General features: G+C 48.0%; 1 pseudogene; it reads right to left on the bottom strand.

The window, feature by feature from the left end:
• Positions 1-5,842: 5,842 nt before the first annotated feature.
• The window catches only part of LOC147122087 (uncharacterized), an 88,038-nt pseudogene continuing 72,192 nt past the window's right edge, over positions 5,843-21,688 (bottom strand).

Below are 21,688 nucleotides of genomic sequence, written 5' to 3'. Positions count from 1 at the left end.
CCAGAATGCAGTAGAATTTCCATGGAAATCGCTCGATGCCCCACCATTACTTCACTGCTTCGTTTCTCCAGGGTTTCTGCTGATCTTCCATTGAAGTTACAGTGGGAGATTGGGAGAACTCCCATGCAAATCCTCGGCCAATATCTCAATTATAGGTTTCAAATATCATTCAATAAATAAATATAATTGAAGCATGAGGACGTAGTGTTGCTTTTCATTGGTCCTGGTTTGATATTTGGAAGATGTTAATTTGTAAGCTAGCATAGAAGGGAATAGAAATTCGCAACCTCCCCCTCAGATCAGCCATGATCTAAATGAAGACTCGATGGACTGAATGGCCTCCTCCTGTTCCTGTGTTCCTCTCCCCTTCCAATCGCTTTTGGAAACAATCGCAATTTATGCCATTTATAACTTTTAGTTATGTAGTCGTTGCTATTAATTAAATATTTCATTTTGGCATTTTCTACAATGATGAAATCTGACAGAATGATTGGAGACTTTGTCATGTAACTACTGTAACAACTGAGCCTGGCCCAAGTTCAATGTGCAATTCCTTTGAGAGCTGACACTTCTTTTCTTTATAAAGATTCCACAGATAAGGTTCAGTTTTCATTTTCATCAGTTCCACTGGCTGATTTTATGAACATTAAAAATGTATTATTTTTCACGGCTGTGTTTATTAAAAAACACTGCAGTAATGTACAATAAATAACTAATGGATTCATTTTAATGTTGGCTTTTAGCAGAATGGCTCCTGACATCAAGTAGTCTTAAAAATGATTGGGTTAAGAGATAATGAATAAGACAGACTGATGAAACTTTCAGCAGTTACCTGGAAGCTACTGTGTACATATTTTCTTTCTATTAACATCATTAATACGTTTAACTTGCTCTGAAATTGGTGCAGCCATTGAAAATTATTGCCAGCAAAATGTCTTGAAAATGTTTTGGAATTACAATAACAAGGTCGGCGCTAGTGTGGATAGTACCTTGAACTTGTACCACTATCTCCCCCATTCTCAGTATAGGTTAGATAAAATACCGTATTGGAGCAGCTAATGCAACTTTATTGAAAAGGGATATTAAAGGCTGTCTTCTTGGACCTCTTTCTGATCCCTTGCCAAACTATGGCCTAGAAATTCGGTTCCTTAGCGCCAGATTTTTCGGCACTGCGGGTGCAGTTTTGTGTCCATCTGTGGTGGATCGCGCCGGACGCCATTTTGGTGAGGTCATTTGCATTGGCGCAAGGAGTGTGTGCCGGAAGTATGCAGAGTACGCAGATTGTGACGTCAATCAGCATGTAATGGGCCAGTGCTGCCATTTTCGACCTCAGCATTGGAGCTAACGCCCTTTTTTAACCTCCCACAGCTGAACATGTGTTCAGCAGCAGGAAGGACCCCCCACCAGCGCTATTTAAAGGGATAATCACCTGCTTTCAGGTTAGTTGCTGACTGATTTGTATTGGCTCTTGGTGAGTTTGTAGAGGTCTTTCTTGGTTTGGTGTCTTATTTGAAGTTACTGAAGTCTCCAGGGAGTGGCGTGGCAGGTTACTTCAAGGCTTCTGCTCAAACCAGTTACCCCCAGACATGGGTGCTGTAGTTTGTACCCCCTTGGCCTGCAGCATGACAGGGAGGATGAGCAGAGGCGACACAGAGCAGGACAAGCTGCTAGAAGAGACAGGAGGAGGGAGGGGAGAAGGGCTCTCAGCAGGAAGCCATATCCACCCAGGGCCTTCAGGAAGCAATTCTCCTACCTCAATCTCAGCGAGGAACAGTGTGTGCGACGTCTCTGCTTCACTACAGAGATGTTCACTGAAATCTGCCACCTGCTGCAGGCAGAACTACAGCCTTAGAGCAGGGCGAGGGCGGCATTACCAGTGACTGTGAAGGTGAGCATGGCCATGAATTTTTATGCATTGTGTAAAGTCTGTGTGTTATATTGCGAATTACTACACAGACCACAAGAGTAAACTTTAACAGGACTTTACTATTCGAAGGTCAGGGCGGAACTGCCCAATAACTCATTACACAGCACTTATATACCGGTGTGGTCACCACCGGTATTACAGTATACAGCAGCCAAGATAAAGTAGTGCAACACCTAAAATAGTTCTCTTAAAGGTAGAACGGTTACATACACTACAATCCTCCCTTTTTAGCTTACAATATACCTATTCCCCATTAAACATAACATCATAACATATATCCAACTTCATGTAAAAACAGTTCACAGATGTAGTCGCTGCGGGAAACAGTTCACAGATTCAGTCTCTGCGGAAAACAGTTCACAGATTCAGTCTCTGCGGAGGCGCCTCCTGCGCTTCCTGACTCGGTCCGGACAACGCCTCGGTGGTGTAGCAGTTCCCGGTGGTGTAGTCGGTTCACGTTGCTGGGGTGACTCATCCAATAGTCCTTCACTGGACTTAACAGCTTGAACTTTCGTAACTTCTGAACCAGCATTGCTGACTTCTAAAAGCTTGAGTACCTTGGGAAGTTTTTCTACTTCCAAACTGATTTGACTCAGTTCGGAGGGACCACGTGCGTGACCTGGTAGAGGTGATAATGGTTCAGATGGGTCATCTTCTTCTGCTTCGTCTTTTCCTTTCCTGCTTCTTGGAGACTCTCTGGGCTCCACTGCCAGCCGCATGCACAGTTCCTCCTCCTCTTCCTCCTGTTGCCGTAGTAGCGCCACCATCTCCCAGTGTTTCTTAGACTTTTCGTGATTCTTCATGGTTTTTGCACTTTGGAAGATTTCCCCACAAGCTGGGCAGAACAGGTCATCGTTATATTCGGTGTCGTCCAACAGGTCATGGTAATAATCGGTGTCGTCCTGAGCTAGGCCAGCGAGAGGGTCTTCTATTTCCTCCATGCCCAGCTGGACGTTAGCCAGCTTTTGTTCCAAATCCAGACATCTCTCCTGAAGAGACTTCTTCATGTGTTCAGCTTCATCCAGCTTTTTCTGGGCTTCCTGCAAGTCTTTTACTAATGACCTCATTCGTGATTTCAATACTTCAACTTCATTCGGAGATTGATTGATCGTACTATTCAATCCCCCTACTGGAGCAGCTGTTTCAGCATTCTGTTGTTCTACATTGACGTGAGTCAGCGTACTTTTGGCATCCAAGAGCTGCTCTGCTGCAATCTTCTCAGTCTGTGTTGCAACCTCAGCTATTTCAATAACTTTTGAGAGCTCCGAACCCCTTTCCTTTGAAGATTGAAGCTTGTGTTCAAGTTTTTCCCATTTCAGAGTCTTGTCCCTCAGCATATGAAGGAGTTGGCTGACCGTTAACTCTTCTGACATCAGATGTTTCCCAGTATCGTCGTCGTGTGTTTTTGACGTATAAGCTGCAGGGCTGTTTGTAACCTTGCACTGGGGCTCCTTTGCTGCTTTTAATTCGCCATCATCCGCAGCCTCCACCATTCGAATTTCAACAAATGAATCGTCCGGTGATGCTGCACCCAACTTCAGTAGGAGCTCGGAATTCATGGCAACCAAATCAGCCTTTTCTGCCTGTAACCTGCTAACAAGCGCCTTCAGTTGCTGAACATCTTGCTCCACCAGATTAGAGCACGCACCTTCAGAAACCGAATCAGCTTTGATTCGTTTGGCCTCCTCGCGCAGACGGTTTGTGTGCTCCTGCTCCATTTTCTCCATCAGCTGCTTCTGTTGTCTTTCCAGATTCTCCCACTCTGTGTCAAAGAACTTTTTCGTTGCATTCATCTCTTGCTCAAGACGGCGAATCATTTGTTCTAATTGCTGTTGTAGTTTGAAATGGAGTTGAGTTCGAGCCCGGTGTTCCTCAGAAATGTGCATGTCTGTAGACTGGACAGACTCAGAATTCTCTGTCAAACTATGTTGTTGTTGTTCAGTGGAATTCTGTTCTGAAACTTTGTTCTCCTCTGAAGCATAAGCATTTATGCACTCCTTCGTTTTTCCAACATTAGTCTGCAAGTCCATTTTAGACTTGTCTTTTGCACATGGGCTGGTCTTACCATCATCAGTTCCAGAGTCTGAGCTGATTGTCTTCACCGAGTTCTCACTCTTTATGGCTTTTAGGAAGTGCCAGTCTATATTTATTTTCCTGATCCACTCCCGTCCCAGAAGTGGTGGACCTCCCTCAGGTAGTACATATAAGTCCATTCCTTGGTGTTCTTTGCCCTTGTGTCTCACCTTGACTTTTATCTTTCCGATGGGGTATACTCTTCGCCCCGTGTATGTCTGCAATACAATCTTGGTATCTCTCAAGGGAATATGTGAGAATAGCCGCTTGTAGTCCCTTCAGTTTATGACTGTTAGGGCTGATCCTGTGTCCAATTCCATTTTCACTTGGACTCCAGCTATTTTGAGCGTGACCCAGATAGTTTGTAGGTCAGCTTCCTTACTCACATTGTAAATTCTCAGACTACCCAGTTCCTGGCTGTTGGAGTCTGAATCCGAATTCTGTTCATCCGAACTCTTCTCAGCCACCTTGTGTACCTTGCTGCACTTTTCCTGCGGTGACTTTTTTTTGTTGCTGGTCTTCTTTCCTGACCGGCATACTTTAGCTATGTGACCAAGCTTGCCACATTTTCTACATTCCTGGTTTTTAAACCAGCATTGGTTCTGATCGTGTGTTGTCTTCCCACAACGATAACATTTCGTTGTACCTGAAGCCATTTGATCCACGCTGAGTACCGCTGCCTTCAGCTGCATTTCCGCAGTGCCTCTCGCTGCGGCTTCGTGCGATGCTGCAATAAGGACAGCCTTATCAAGTGTAAGATCGTTCTCTTCGAGTAGTCGCTTTTGTGTTCCTTCCTTCGACAACCCGCACACGAACTTGTCTCTCAGTGCCTCTGTCAGATTTTCCCCAAACTGACAGTATTTCGCTAGTCTACGCAGTTCAACAAAGTACTTCGCGTTGCTTTCCTCTTTCAGTTGCGTTCTCGCATAAAATTTAAACCGTTCTGCTAACATCAGCGGTGTGGGGTTCAAATGATCCTTCAGGACAGCAACAATATTAGCGAAAGTCTGATCCGCCGGTTTAGCTGGTGATAGAAGATGCTTCAATAGCCCGTATGTCTTCGCACCCATTGAGTTTAGTAAGGTTAGAGCTTTATCATCATTTGCTATTTTATTGGCCTTACAATATATCTCGATGCGTTCTACATACGTGGCCCAATCTTCCACATCGGAATCGAAATCGTTGATGTTACCACGCTTAGGCATCTTCACAATCTTTCTGAGAAACAACAACGAAATTTTTCTTTAACTTTTTTTTTTCAAAAATGGCGGTTTCCCGCGCTTATCTTCTTCCCCGCCTCCGAGAATGGCGGTTTCCCGCGCTTGTCTTCTTCCCCGCCTAACTGGCGGCTTCCCGCGTTTCTTCCTCTGGCGGGAGGGGTAAGCTTTGCCCTCGGGCGACGACCGCTGGCTTTCGGGGTTCGCAGCCTGCGCGCCGGCTTCAGTTTATTCTGAAGCGCGAGAACAGCTGATTGCGTTCCTTGTTCCCTTTCTCGACAGGGGCAACTGGGCGCTGGGGACAACCAGTTGGCGGCGGACAGTTCCAGCTCTTGGTCCTTTACGGAAAGCTGCTGTAAGCCGCTGGGCGGAAATCTCGCACGGTCTCCCTCGCTCGGTCCCATTCCCCCCTCGCTCGGGCTCTGTCTCTCCCGCTCGCTCGGTCTCCCTCGCTCTCCCGCTCGCTCGGGCTCCTTCCAGGCTGTAGCAGGCAACATTTGCAACATCTCACAGTTTGCCATTCACCGTTGCATAAGTGAGCTCACTGAGGCTCTGTATGTAAAGAGTGGTGAATACATTTCATTCTCTCTTGCCAGAGAGAAGCTGGCGGAGTGAGTATGCGGCTTCACCAGGATAGCAGGCTTCCCATGATGCAGGGTTCCATTGGCTGCACACAAGTTGCTTTGCAGGCACGCATGTGAACTCGGAGACGTACCACAACTGGAAGGGATTCCACGCCCTCAATGTCCAGCTGGTGTGTGACCGTACTCAGCGCATAATGCTCAGTATCCAGCATCAGCCACGATGCCTTCAGACTGCAGCAGGCTGCTGTACCATCTGCATTTGAGCCACCACGATAAACAAAATGGTGACTACTGGGCGACAAGGGCTATCCACTGACCACCTGGCTCATGACTCCAGTGTGCAACCCAAGCACACGTGGGTAGCCTGCATATAATGAAAGCCATGCTGCTACACAGAATGTGATCGGTCAGATCGGGTTCCTCAAACAACGCTTCCACTGCCTGGACAGCACTGAAGGAGCCTTACAGTACTCAACAGAGCACGTCTCAAGATGCATCATAGCCTGCTGCATGCTGCACAACCTCACCATCATGAGGGCATGCCCTTGCCACCAGGCATACGGTGAAGAGCTGAGGAGGAGGAAGAGGAGGAGAAGGAAGAGAGGAAGGGAGGAGGCAACCAACACAGTCCCTTTCTTGCCGGGCTGTTCATGATCAACTGATCTGACTGCGGTACCAGTAAATGCAACCCCAATTCCTCATCCACCCACAGTCCTACACCTTACCATCCCTCTGTTACAGGTCATCACGTGTCCTCTTGGCCACAATGCTACAATAAAAGCCACCTCAAAACAAACATTCCAATCCAACTTTATACATCAATCCATCCAATATTACACACCAAAGTCAACTAGTCACTCTTGTGTATTCCCTCAGTGCCAGTCTTCCATGTGCCTTTGCCTGTCCTAATGCTCCTACGCAGTGCTACCCTAATGGCTGCTCCTCAGAATCAGTCTCATTCCTGGACACACGAATCTCCATCAAAGACGGACACCTCAGCACTTCACTCTACCGCAAGCCCACGGACAACCTCACGATGCTTCACTTTTCCAGCTTCCACCCTAACCACGTTAAAGAAGCCATCCCCTATGGACAAGCCCTGCGAATACACAGGATCTGCTCAGACGAGGAGGAACGCGATGGACACCTACAGACACTGAAAGATGCCCTTGTAAGAACGGGATATGACGCTCGACTCGTCGATCGACAGTTCCGACGGGCCACAGCGAAAAATCGCATAGACCTCCTCAGAAGACAAACACGGGACACAACCAACAGAGTACCCTTCGTCGTCCAGTACTTCCCCGGAGCGGAGAAACTACGCCATGTTCTTCGCAGCCTTCAACATGTCATCGATGACGACGAACACCTCGCTAAGGCCATCCCCACGCCTCCACTACTCGCTTTCAAACAGCCGCCTAACCTCAAACAGACCATCGTTCGCAGCAAATTACCCAGCTTCCAGGAGAACAGCGACCACAACAGCACACAACCCTGCCACAGCAACCTCTGCAAGACATGCCAGATCATCAACACAGATACCATCATCACTCGTGAGGACACCACCCACCAGGTACATGGTACATACTCATGTGACTCGGCCAACGTTGTCTACCTCATACGTTGCAGGAAAGGATGCCCCGGAGCATGGTACATCGGCGAGACCATGCAGACACTGCGACAACGGATGAACGGACACCGCGCAACAATCACCAGGCAGGAGTGTTCCCTCCCAGTCGGGGAACACTTCAGCAGTCAAGGACATTCAGCCTCCGATCTTCGGGTAAGCATTCTCCAAGGTGGCCTTCGAGACACACGACAACGCAAAATCGTCGAGCAGAAACTGATAGCCAAGTTCCGCACCCATGAGGACGGCCTTAACCGAGATCTTGGGTTCATGTCACGCTACATGTAACCCCACCTGATGCAGGGTCATCCAGACTCGAGTCGACATTGGCTTGTTCTCTCTACACAGATGCGGCTGGACCTGCTGTGATTTCCAGCCAATAAAAATGTTTTTTGTCTGTTTTTTTGTTTTTCATACAGACCCCAGCATCTGCAATATTTGACCCCTTGTGACCCCACCTCATTGTTCTTTGATGTAATGTTTCCCTGACTGACCTGTTTGGACACCATTCACACCTTTGACTGCTGTGATTATCTCTCTGCCGAGGTGTGATAAATGGCAGTTGGAAAGGTTACCTGTAAACATCTGACATGATTCTCTGACTATATAAGCTGTGTCTTTATGCATTTCTCCACTTCACCTGAAGAAGGAGCAGCGCTCCGAAAGCTTGTGATTTCAAATAAAGCTGTTGGACTATAACCTGGTGTTGTGTGATTTCTTACATTTGTCCACCCCAGTCCAACTCCGGCATCTCCACACTAATGGCTGCAGCATGGCTGGTGGAAGGCTGCTAATTTTCAGTTGGGGAGACTGCAGGTGGCCTTGCAGGACAACCTTTAGCAGCTCTGGGCAAAGAAGGCTCGGCTCCGGACTGTGTAACCTCGGCATGGGCGGCAGCAGTCTGAGTTGGCTGGCTGACAGGCAACAGCAAGGGCACTGATGGAGTGGCAGTGGTGGGAGGATGAATGATGTCATCCTGAGAGAGGACAGCAGGTTCGTGCTCCACGGAGCCACTGCCCCAGGGCGGCGCCTCAGCAATCCTAGTGATCTGTTGGAGGACAGAATGCTGGACTACTGTGACACCCTGCAAGCCTCTTTCAACACTGGTAAACCCAGCCATGATGGCAGCAGTCTGTGCTTGTGTGGCAACAAGCTGAGCTTGCATGACTTCAGTCTGAGCTTCCACTGCAGCACTCAGACATTGGGTGGCTTCTGCTTGTGCTGCACTGGAAGCTGAGACATCGGCCATCAGACGCTGCATCGTGGTTGGGTCCACAAGTGTGCTAATGAATCTTCCCACCCCTTCTATGCTGGATAGGATGGGCTCCAAGCTCTGGGCAAAGCCCTGTGCAAGGTTGGTGCCGGACTCCTCCATGCTCCTTGACATTGCATTCAGGCTTTCTGGCAGGCCTGCCAATGCACCAAGCATTTCATTGTGCATACCCATCAGCGTTCTTCTGTAGACAGCCCCACCAAAGACCTCATCTGAGTCCTGTGCAGCAGAACTTGTGTGTGGCCTTGACCTCTAGGGAGCTGGCACCTGTACTACACTTTCCTCCTGCCCTAGCTGTAGCCCATTTGTGCCGGGTGACTCATTACGTGCAGATCCTGCCTCTATGCTACCCTTTAAAGTATGCACATTGCCAGTGTCTGAGCTGGTGGCTGAGAGTGTGAGATTGAGTGACCATGTTTCTTCTTCATCAGTGTCATCTTCCTCTACCACCACTGACCAGTTTGGAGTTGCTGTGTGTCTAAAAGGAGAAAGGCACAAGGGTAGGGTTGTGGTGAGGGGAGGGGGGAAAGCAAGAGGTGCATGCTTACACCATGTGCAGCTTGTAATTCGGAAGAGATTGTGGGATGAGGAGGAAGTGGAATATGAGAAGGAGGATTAGGTATGAGCATCTTCAATGGTTTCTGCCTCCGCCACTGGGTCCGGCCTCAGTCACAGCCGCTTCAATAATGCCAAGCACTGTCTCCTCCACTGGGGTTAGGATATGCAGGCATGCTTACCCCCCTCCAGTTTGCTCCTGCTGCCTGCGGTTGTGCTCCACCTTCTCCTGCAAGAGACAGGGAAGTGCGTCACTGAGTGTGGTGCAATGTGTTTGGTTGATGAGGCTGTCATCAACCAAACACATTTGAATAGCTTACAGTGTGTGCAAGCTGTGAGATGTGGGTGTGAGTGTTGCAGCAGTGCTAAGTGTGTGAGGGTGAGGTGGAGCATATGAATGTGAGGTATAAGTCGTGATCGATAGAATTGTTGGTAGGTGAGCGATGGAGTTGTGGTGCATGGAACCGTGTGTGAAGCTAGTGGTGCAGTTGGTGGGATATGGTATTTGAAGATTCATTCACTGACATTGACCACTTGTGTGAGGTCATTGAACTTCTTTCAGCACTGCATCGAGGTCCTCGGGGCAACAATGCTGGCATTTACCTCCATGGCTATCTGCTCCCACTGCCTTCACAGTGTCTGCCTGGAGGTCGTCTTTGGCCCTGCAGATAAAGGACCTCTCTCCTCCTGTCCACCTCCTCTACCTAGGGCTCTAGTGTTGCGTTGGAGAACCTTGCAGCCCACTCTCTGGCATGTTGTGCCATTCTGTTTCTGTCCCAGGTCAAACTCACTTCTGGAATGACTTCCAGCACCTGCTCCCATCAACCTGCACCTCCCCTTTAAGAGGTGCAGGCTGGCTTTAAGAAGTGCAGGCTAGCTTTAATTGGTGCTGGCTTCACACGAACTTGGGCCCCCTGCTGAGCATGCAGCCACTCAGCAGCATGTTCAGCACTGGGCTGAACACCACAATAATGTAAATTACCAGGCAGCACAAAGTTTGCGTGCTGCCTGCATCGGAAGGAACGGGTGCAGGTTCATAGAATCATAGAATCATAGAAATTTATGGCACAAAAGGAGGCCATTCGGCCCATTGAGTCTGTGCTGGCTGAAAAAGAGCCATCCAGCCTAATCCCACTTTCCAGCTCTTGGTCTGTAGCCCTGTAGGTTACGGCACTTCAGGTGCATATCCAAGTACTTTTTAAATGTGATGAGGGTTTCTGCCTCCACCACCCTTTCAGGCAGTGAGTTCCAGACCCCCACCACCCTCTGGGTGAAAAAAGTTCTCCTCAACTCCCCTCTAATCCTTCTACCAATTACTTTAAATCCATGTCCTGGTTATTCACCTCTCTGCTAAGGGAAATAGGTCCTTCTTATTCACTCTATCTAGGCCCCTCAATTAAATCTCCCCTTAGCCTCCTCTGTTCCAAAGAAAACAACCCCAACCTATCCAATCTTTCCTCATAGCAAAAATTCTCCAATCCTGGCAACATCCTCATAAATCTCCTCTGTACCCTCTCTAGTGCAATCACATCTTTTGTGTAATGTGGTGACCAGAACTGTATGCAGTACTCTAACTATGGCCTAACTAGTATTTTATACAGTTTAAAAATAACCTCCCAGTTCTTATATTCTATGCCTCGGCTATTAAAGAAAAGTTTCTGGTATGCCTTCTTAACCACCTTATCTACCTGTCCTGCTACCTTCAGAGATCTGTGGACATCTACTCCAAGGTCCCTCTGTTCCTCTACACTTCTCAGTATCCTACCATTTATTGTGTATTCCTTTGCCTTGTTAGCTCTCCCCAAATGCATTACCTCGCACTTCTCCAGATTGAATTCCATTTGCCTGACCAGTCCAGAATTGACCACGCATCGCGTTCCCTGCGCCTGTTTTCAGGCCTTATCTAATTTCTAGGCCTATGTCTTGTAACTGTTGTGAATCCTTTCTCTCCGTACAGTATAGTTGCTAGTTCTCCTGAAGAGAAAGCTGAGAATTTTGGCTTCTCCTCCAGATCTCCTAATCTAATGTTCTTGTTAAAGAACATGCCTCGATTTCTCTATTCGATTCAGCCACGATAACTAAGATTGAGTTTAATCCTGACTGACTGTGCTGCAGTTCTATGGAGCGTGCTCCTCTGAATTGTCTATTCTTATTCCTCTGAAAGCCCAAATATACTAACAAATATAGGCTGCAAATTTCCTCAGGGTTTTTTCTGCTCTTCTACTGTAACTTTGCCGAAAGTGCGGCATAAATCCTGTTTACATGTGTAAATGGGGTTTCCACCACATTTCCAGTGAAGTTATGGCAGGAGAACAGGAGAAGCTCTGAGGAAATTCTTCCCCCACAGGTTCTTCTTCCATCCAAGTTTCAAATACACTATCCTATATGTTCTTCTTTCTCCCCACAATCCAAAGATCCAAAGAAGTTTACAGCACAGAAGGAGGCCATTCGGTCCATCATGTCTTTGTTAGAGCTTTCTCCTCATTGGCCCAGTAATTCGGGTCCCAACGCGTGAGTAAGCACCATGTACTCACGCGTGGGACCGATGGAATTGCCGGTTTTCTGCATGCACAGCGCATGCGCGGGAAACCGGCATTTCCGATCCTCTGAACCAAGGGGTTCAGAGGTCGAACATGTGCGCGCAGGAGTCTGCGCGTGCACGCTGAAATTCCTTTTTTTTAAGGGTTGCCCGTGCGATAAGGCCTCCAGTTTTTACGCGAGAAAAAAGCAGACGTAAGTACTTAGTTTTAAAAGGTAAGTGGTCTATTAATTAAAGTTAGAACATTTTTTCCACAGGTTTATTATTTTTAAAGACTTTACAGTAAGGTAAGTGTATTTTTAGACCCGATTTGTTAAAAAATTATTTTTTTCAAAAATTTGAATAATTGTTTAAATTCGTTTTTTTACAGTTATTAATAGTTCATTTAATTAGTGGGATTTTTAAAAACTTTTATTTGAAGTTTAAGTACTGTTTTTGGCGCCCGGAGTTTTCATGAGTTTGACAGTTCTTACTATCAAACTCATGAATGAACTTTTGCAACCTCCGATTGGTTGCCCAGTGCTCACGTGATCTCAGCCGACTCATTGAACTAACTACGCCGCTGGATCACGCAAGCACAGCGCGCCGGGAGCTGAACCGGGCCACTGACAGGAAATCCACGCAGGGCCAGGCTTCAACTGTCGGTGCGCTATGTAAGTGTAGGTCGGGGGCTTGCACCCGCGGGAAGCCCCCGACACCAATTTCTGGGCCATTATGTTGTATCTTCTGCTTCTAATATTTATTCAATTTCCCTTAAAAGTTATAATGATCTCTGCCTCAACCATTCCCTGTGGTAAAGCATTCCATGCTTTGACAACTCTGTGCATAAAGACATTTCTCCTAACTTCTCTCTTCACTGTCCTGGTAATCATTTTAAATCAATGACCTCTTCTCACTGACTCCCCAGCCAGAAGAAATAGAGGGAGAGCAATTCAATGCACGACCACCTGCTTTTCCAGTGTAAAATCGGCGTTAGACCTCCCAATTTCACATTGTGATCTGCCGCACGTGAGTTGTGCCGAAAGTAGACTAGATGCCATATTAGTTTGGGCAACTTTTAGTTGTCAAGGGTGTCTGCTTGAAACAGGCATTTAGCTCCTTAAAAGTGCAAATCAGGGTCTTAAACTGGTTGTAGGACCCTGAATGCTAATTGGGGGAATGTTTGTTATGACCAAAGTTAAGTCCAAAGATGTGCAGGTTAGGTTGATTTGGCTATGATAAATTGACCCTTAGTATTAGGGGATTAAATACGTGGGGTTACGGGGATAGGGTGGGATATGTGTCGGTGCAGGCTTGATGGGCCGAAATGGCCTCTATCTGCACTGTAGATTCTGTGATTCTGTGATTCTGTGACACTCCACCTAGTTATGCCAGGAATTGAGCGGTCTAACTAGCGATCTTTAAAGGGACTGCTGGAGGTCGCTCAACAAAAAGCCTGGGAAGTTTTCAGTTTTTATTTTTGGGGACTCAGGAGAAACTGGGATTCAGAACTGTCTACTGCTGGTTGTCCACCTGTTCCAATTTTTGGGCAGGCCTCAGAAACGTGCAGAGGCCTATTAAATAGATGCAAATTGTGATCAAAAGACGTTGGCTGGCATTTTGTTTACCTGTGTGGGTCAGGTGCGGGTGGTCGCTGGGGCGGGTCGCAACCCCGTTGTTGATTCCATCCCGCTCCTGAGATCGACTTTGAGTTAATGGGGGCCTATTAAGCATTACCCGGCCCTGTTAAATGGTGTGGGCCTGATGATGTCATCGATGATGCGTTTTCAGCCAGGATATTTAAAGGAGCCATGGCCACATTGCATTTGAAGTTCATCTAGTGGCAATCTGCAGGCAGCACACTGCACCATTGGAGTGTTGCAACCATTTCCAGAGATGACTGCACAGAGACAGAGGGCTGCACCCAGGTTCTGCTCCATATGACTTCTCCATATGCTTGTGGAGGGAGTCAGGGCATGCAGGGAGGTCCTCTTCCCGTCTAGTGGGTGGAAGATACCTCCCCAGGAGACCAAAAGAGCCTTTCTCCGAATAGCTGAGGAGGTGAACAACAGGGATGTTGTCAGGAGGATCTGGGTGCAGTGCTGCACATGTTTCAATGATCTCATTAAATCAGGAAAGGTGAGTGCAAAGCCACATTCAACTTCATCCTGCTGTGCCTCTCATCACATCCCCATCACTCTGCCTTCCCAACCCTACCCCTGCACATCATTACTCACACCAACATACCTTGCATGTCCACCCACCCCTCCCTCTCTATCTACGTTATCACATCCCCATCTCACGAGCCACCCTTCACACTCACCTTCATCCTAATGAAATCATACCAACTAACAATACACAAGGAGGCCACTCGGCTTTGGCACCCCACTCCATCATAGTCTTCCTATAAAGATGTAACCCATCCATTCCTTACACTCATTCCATCACTCTCACTCAACCTTCTCTTCTTTCCCTCCTTGAAGGAAAAGAGAGCCACAATAAGAGGGAGAGGGAGAGAACCGGAGGTGGAACGTCATCATTGGCGACCTTAACAACAGCAGAGGAGGCTGCCTTAGAAGTTTCAGGAGTCACCGAGCAGCTGGAGGTGGGAGATGGAGAGAGGGGGACATCTCAGCAACCTGCTGATAGACTTATATATAATACAGCTACATGGCATCAGTCACTCATATGGGGACTGATGTCATCAGTCACTGAATTGTCATCGTGTGCATAATGGCATCTGTACTCATTCTTCATATGACATATCTAACTCATCTCTTTACTCTCCCACAGGTCCATCAAGAGCCCTGCCCCTGCCCCACTGAAGAAGAGGAAGATGACTCCTCAGAGGAGCCTCCAGCCTTTAAGGGCGTAGCGTCACCAGACATAAGTGCGCCCAGCACCAGCGCAGATATGCACACCTTGGTGGGTCCCATGTGAGATAGACATAGAAGATAGGAGCAGGAGTAGGCCATTCGGCCCTTCGAGCCTGCTCTGCCATTCAATGAGATTATGGCTGGTCATCCAATTTCAGTACCCTGTCCCTGCCTTCTCCCCGTATCCCTTGATCTCTTTAGCCTGAAGAAATATATCCAACTCTTTCTTGAATATATTTAATGAACTGGCCTCCACCGCCCTCTGTGGCAGAGAATTCCACAGGTTCACCACTCTCTGGGTGAAGAAATTCCTCCTCATTTCTGTCCTAAATGGCTTACCCCTTATCCTTAGACTATGACCCCTGGTTCTGGACTCCCCGGCCATCAGAAACATCCTTCCTGCATCTAGTCTGTCCAGACCTGACAGAATTTTATAGGTTTCGATGAGATCCCCTCTCAATCTTCTAAACTCCAGCGAGTATAAGCCGAATCGACACAATCTCTCCTCATACGTCATTCCTGCCATCCCAGGTATCAGCCTGGTGAATCTTCGCTGCACTCCCTCCGTGGCAAGAACGTCCTTCCTCAGGTAAGGTGACCAAAACTGCACACAATACTCAAGGTGCGGTCTCACCAAGGCCCTGTACAACTGTAGCAAGACATCCTTGTTCCTGTACTCGAACCCTCTTGCTACGAAGGCCAACATACCATTTGCCTTCTTAACCGTCTGCTGCACCTGCATGCTTACCTTCAGCGACTGGTGCACAAGAACACCCAGGTCTCTTTGCACTTCCCCTTCTCACAATCTATTGCCATTCAAATAATAATCTGCCTTCCTGTTTTTGCCACCAAAGTGGATAACCTCACATTTATCCACATTATAGTGCATTTGCCATGTTTCTGCCCAATCACTCAACCTGTCCAAATCGTACTGGAGTTTCACGCCATCCTCCTCACAGCTTACCCTCCCACCCAGCTTTGTGTTGTCTGCAAATTTAGAGACATTACATCCAATTCCCTTGTCCAGATCATTAATATATATTGTGAACAGCTGGGGTCCTAGCACCGATCCTTGCGGTACCCCACTAGTCACTGCCTGCCACTCGGAAAACGACCCGTTTATTCCAACTCTTTGCTTTCTGTCCGCCAACCAGTTCTCTATCCAAGTCAATACCTTGCCCCCAATCCCATGTGCCTTAATTTTGCACGCTAATCTCTTATGTGAGACCTTATCGAAAGCCTTCTGAAAGTCCAAATACACCACATCCACTGGTTCTCCCTTATCTATTTTACCAGTTACATCCTCAGAAAATTCCAGTAGATTAGTCAAGCATGATTTACCTTTTGTAAATCCATGTTGACTTTGTCCGATCCTGTCACTGCTTTCCAAATGCTCTGCTATTACATCTTTTATAATAGACTCTAGCATTTTCTCCACTACCGATGTCAGGCTTACCAGTCTATAATTCCCCGCTTTTTCTCTACCACCTTTTTTGAATAGTGGGGTAACATTAGCTACCCTCCAATCCATGGGTACCGTTCCAGAGTCTATCGAGTCCTGGAAGATGACCAGCAATGCATCTACTATCTCTAGGGCCACTTCCTTAAGTACCCTGGGATGTAGACCATCAGGCCCTGGGGATTTATTGGCCTTCAGTCCCATCAATTTTCCTAACACCATTTCCCTACAAATACTGATTTCTTTCAGTTCCACCCTTTCATCAGGCCCTATGTTCCCCGGCATTTCTGGGAGGTTATTTGTGTCCTCCTTTGTGAAGACAGAACCAAAGTATGTATTTAGTTGGTCTGCCATTTCCTTGCTTCCCATTATAAATTCCCCTGATTCTGACTGTAAGGGACCTACGCTTGACTTCACCAATCTTTTTCTCTTCACATATCTATAAAAAGCTTTTACAGTCAGTTTTTATGTTCCCTACTAGCTTACTCTCATATTCTATTTTCCCTTTCTTAATTAATCCCTTTGTCCTCCTTTGTTGACTCCTAAACTGCTCCCAATCCTCAGGATTATTGCTTTTTCTAGCCAATTTATATGTCCTCTCCTTGGATCTTATGCTATCCCTAATTTCCCTTGTTAGCCACGGTTGAGTCACCTTTTTTGTTTTATTTTTATGCCAAACTGGGATGAACAAATTCTGTAGCTCATCCATTCGGTCTTTGAATGTTTGCCATTGCCTATCCACCGTCAACCCTTTGAGTGCCATTCCCCAATCAATCCTACCCAACTCGCTCCTCAGACCATCGTAGTTTCCTTTATTTAAATTGAGGACCCTTGTCTCTGAGTCAACTACTTCATTCTCCATCTTAATGAAGAATTCAATCATATTATGATCGCTCCGACCCAAGGGGCCTCGTACAACAAGATTGCTAATTAATCCTTTCTCGTTACATAATACCCAGTCTAAGATGGCCTGATCTCTGGTTGGTTCCTCGACATATTGGTTCAGGAAATCATCCCGTATACACTCCAGGAATTCCTCCTCCACAGTATTGTTACTAATTTGGTTGGCCCAATCTATATGTAGATTAAAGTCACCCATGATGACTGCTGTGCCCTTATTACACGCTTCTTTCATTTCCCTTTTAATGCCATTCCCAACCTCCGCCTTACTGTTTGGAGGTCTATATACCACTCCCACTAATGTTTTTTTCCCCTTAGTATTTCTCAGTTCTACTCATACAGATTCCACGTCATCAGAGCTAATATCCTTCATTACAATTGTATTAATCCCTTCTTTAACCAGTAATGCTACCCCACCTCCCTTTCCTTTTTGCCTATTTTTCCTGAATATCGAATACCCCTGGATGCTGAGTTCCCAGTCTTGGCCATCCTTGAGCCACGTTTCCGTAATCCCAACCAAATCATATTCGTTTACCTCTATTTGCGCAGTCAATTCATCCACCTTATTACAAATGCTCCTCGCATTAAGACACAAAGCCTTCAGGCTTGTTTTTTTAACGCTCTTAGACCTATTAGAATTATTATTTACTATGGCCACATTTGATTTAAACCGTTGATTTCTCTGACTGCCACTTTTGTTTTTCTGCTTCCTATCTTTTGCTTTTATCCTTGTTTTCCTTTCCTCTGTCTCCTTGCTCAGGTTCCCAACCCCCTGCCATTTTAGTTTAAACCCCCCCGAACAGTGCTAGCAAACCTCCCCGCAAGGATATTTGTCCCGCTCTGGTTGTCACCTGTTGTCTCACAACTCACAAATGAGCAAGAGCAAATGGTGGAGACAGGGACAGCAGTGGAGACTCCTTGCCAGAGGGTGCAGGACAATCCCAGCTCTGTTCAGCTGCATGCAGACGCTTAGCCTCAGGGGCCATTGAGAAAGAGGGCAATCCTGGAGGTGCAGGAGGCTCTGACAGGTTTTGCGACCGCGATGTCTGCAAACGCCCAGAGAATGGAGGAGTCCATCTCCAACATGAACATCACCGTGTTGCAGGCGATGGCGACTGTAGGCTCTTCCATGGAAAGGATGGCCACCTGCATGGAACAGCTAATGCGCCACACACAGGAGCATATGGTCTCAATGGAGAATAGATGGCTATCTATGGAGGATAGATGGCTATCTATGAGGAATAGATGACAGAGGCTCATAGACCTCCTCTCTAGGAGGGATGTCAATGTGGACATGGGTCCTCATGACCCCACTGCTATGCAGCAGGGAGCTCTCCAGCTCCTCGCTAGCAGGGAAGTGCGGGTGGGCCATGAGAGGGATGACAGTGAGAGGGCACATGGAAGTGGGGGCTCCTCTCAAAGTGCTCACACTTCTCCCCCGTTGCCACCCCCTCAGTCGGAGCCCCAGATGCCTCCTCGGACAGTGATGGCCGAGTCTGCCCCTGCACAGTTGCAGGAGGAGCAGACTTTGGCAGCGACTCCAAAACCCAGAGGATGTCTACCAAGAGTGTCTAAGCAGTCGCAGCAGGTAAGTGAGCAGGCTTCCTCTACCTCTGCTGAATCCACAGGGGTAGCACCTTGTAGAAGCACATGGAAAGAAAGATGACACACAAGTAGATTCACATGGGTGTTTTATTCAATGTTTCTGTAAAGTTTCCGTTAGTGTGATGTCACACATTAAAATCTTTATTTTCACCACTTTCCAGTCTTGGAGAAATTTGTGTGCACTTTTGGAAGTGGCTTAGTGAGTTGGAGTGAATGGTGAGACATAACGTTACCTCCAGCAATGGTGGTCAGTGTGAAAGGAATGGCTTGGTCATTGTAGGGATGCTTTATGGTGTTGTTGTGGGGTGGTGCCAACCTGGCACAACATGTGGCAGCCATATGGGTGTAATGCGTAAATTTAAGTAAATCTGACCATGATGAGGCCATCCCTGGCCTCGTGGGCTGCAATATACTTGAGTGCTGGTTGGATCTGGGTTGCAGGTTACTCCTGCTCCTCCTTCTCATCTTCCAGCTGATGCTCCTCCTTCTCCTCCTCTGAAGATGCTGTGCGCTCAGTGCCTTGTTCCTCATGCAGCGCTAATCCTCACTGCTGTGCTATGTTGTGCAGGGTGCAGCAGACCATGACGAATCTGGAGACCCTGGCTGAAGCGTACTGAAGGGCTCCTCCAGATCTGTCAAGGCATCTGAAGCGCATCTTCAGCATGCCTATTGTCTGCTCTATAACACATCTGGTGGAAATGGGGTTTTCATTATATCTCTCCTGGGCCTCAGCACTTGGCCTCCTCGAGGGTGTCATAAGCCATGTCTTCAATGAATGACCCCTGTCTCCAAGCAGCCAATAGAAAAGTCTGTTTGGAGGAGCGAAGAACTGAGGGATGGTGGACTGGTGCAGGACGAAAGAGTCACAACAGCTGCCAGGGAATTTGGCACACACATGCATGATGATCTTCCTGTGGTTGCAGATGAGCTGCACATTGAGGGAGTGGAAGCCCTTGCGGTTCACAAAGACTCCTGGGTGATGACCTGGTGCCCTGATGGCCACATTTGTGTAGTCGATGACGCCCGTGGGAAGCCAGCCAGAGCAGCAAAGCTGAGTGCTCGCTCAGTAACATTGGCTTCATCAGTGGCAAAGTTGATATATTTGGCTGACTTGTCAAACAGGGCATTGATGATCTGTGTGATGCATCTGTGGGTGGCCGACTGCAAGATTCTGCAAATGTCTGCAGCAGATCCCTGGAAGGAGCCTGAGGTGAAGAAGTTGAGGGCACTGGTGACTTTGACAGCCACTGGTAAGGCGTGTCCACTGTGATGAAATATGCCATTCATCAGGCACTCTGTATTCTCTGTGTTTGATTGTGCCTGTGACTGTGACAAGCAGGGGAGTTTAGTTTCAGTTTCATTTCCTTACCTGTATTGTATTGTGTGTAGGGCTCCACCCATACCTGGCCCCTACTTAAGCAGGCCCCAGCGTGTCTCACAGGCAGTACAGCAGATCTCTGGATGAGAGACACTTCTCCACTGTGTATTACTTTCTGAGTTAATAAAAGCCTTGCTTTGCTCCGTTAACGTTGAGTCTCGGATTCATTGAGGCACATCAATTTTATTAACTCAATTTTCAACGCAATGGATCAACTCTTGAAACCCGAACGTTTGGATTTGGACCCGCATGCTTTGGACGCATCGGCACGATTCGGACACTGGTTTAAGTGTATGGAATTCTTCCTGGACAATTCCGCAGCCATCACAGACGCTACGGACACTGAAAGTATGAAACTCGGAATCCTGCGGAATTGGGTAAGCCATCGGGTTTACCCCCTCATCCAAGACGCCGACACGTACCCGGCCGCCTGCGACATCCTAAAGGTGCATTACCAGCAGCCTACGAACGAGGTGTACGCTAGGCATCTGCTCGCTACTCGCACACAGCGACCTGGGGAATCGCTGGATGAGTTTCTAGTCACCCTGAAAACGCTTGGCAAAGACTGCAAGTGCCAAGATGTAAAAGCCGCAGTGTACACTGACGAGCTTGTTCGTGATGCCTTTATCACAGGCCTCAGCTCCACTTACATCCAGCAGAGACTACTGGAAAAAACGGGATTGGACCTGAAACAGGCTGTGGACACAGCGCGATCCCTGGATGTGGCCAAGAGAAACTCGGACGCCTACTCTTCAGCCCGCGCCGCCCATGCCGCCACGTGTGCACCAAGGGTGCCGCCATCTTGGAAGGCATCTTCCCCGCCCGGCAGCCCGACACCGTCGGGGCCCCGCTCTCCCCCCAGAAGCCCTACGACAGCCGTGACGCGTCGGGGCCCTAACTGCTACTTCTGCGGGCAGCCGAAGCACACCAGAAACCTGTGCCCGGCGAAAGGCACCACCTGCTTTAAGTGTGGTAAGAAGGGGCACTTCGGGAAGGTGTGCAGAGGGAACCCCGCTGGAAAACCCACCACCGCCGCGTGTGCGCCGTGGGAGCGGCCATCTTGGACGCCATCTTGCCCGACCTCGTGGGGTCCGCCATCTTGTGAGCAGACAGCGTGGACACCATCTTGTCTCGATCAGGGCCCTACAGTGGCATCGGTCACAGTGGACCAGACCAGACCGCACCCGCTATCCAAATCAATGGTGGACATCGAGGTAAACGGGTGCGGGGTTAAATGTTTAATTGACAGTGGAAGCACGGAGAGATTTATCCACCCCGAACTAGCACAACAACTCTCTCTAACGGTGGTCCCTGCTCGGGGCACCATCTCTATGGCTGATAAAACCCAGACATCGACCATTATGGGTTACTGCGCGGTACAATTGTCCGTTAACGGAACTGTATACGATAATTTTAAATTACTAATCATGAAGAGTCTATGTGCGAGCGTGATCTTGGGCCTGGATTTCCAGTGCCACCACCAAAGCATCACGCTCAATTACGGTGGGTCCCAGCCGCCCCTCACAGTGTGCGGTCTGGCTACCCTGAAGGTAAAGCCGCCTTCGCTATTCGCGAACAACACCACGCGCCTCTGCATACTAGGCAGCGTGGTGGAGAATGGGGAAATCGGACCAGACCCTGACCGATTGCGCCCCCTACGGGAGCTGCCCCTGCCCAACACTCCCAAAGCCCTGAA

The sequence above is a fragment of the Somniosus microcephalus genome, chromosome 3, assembly GCF_052327205.1.
Source record: "Somniosus microcephalus isolate GS21.2 chromosome 3, FLI_Smic_1.0, whole genome shotgun sequence".
Lineage (NCBI taxonomy): Eukaryota > Metazoa > Chordata > Chondrichthyes > Squaliformes > Somniosidae > Somniosus > Somniosus microcephalus.
This window is presented reverse-complemented; position numbering and strand designations above follow the sequence as displayed.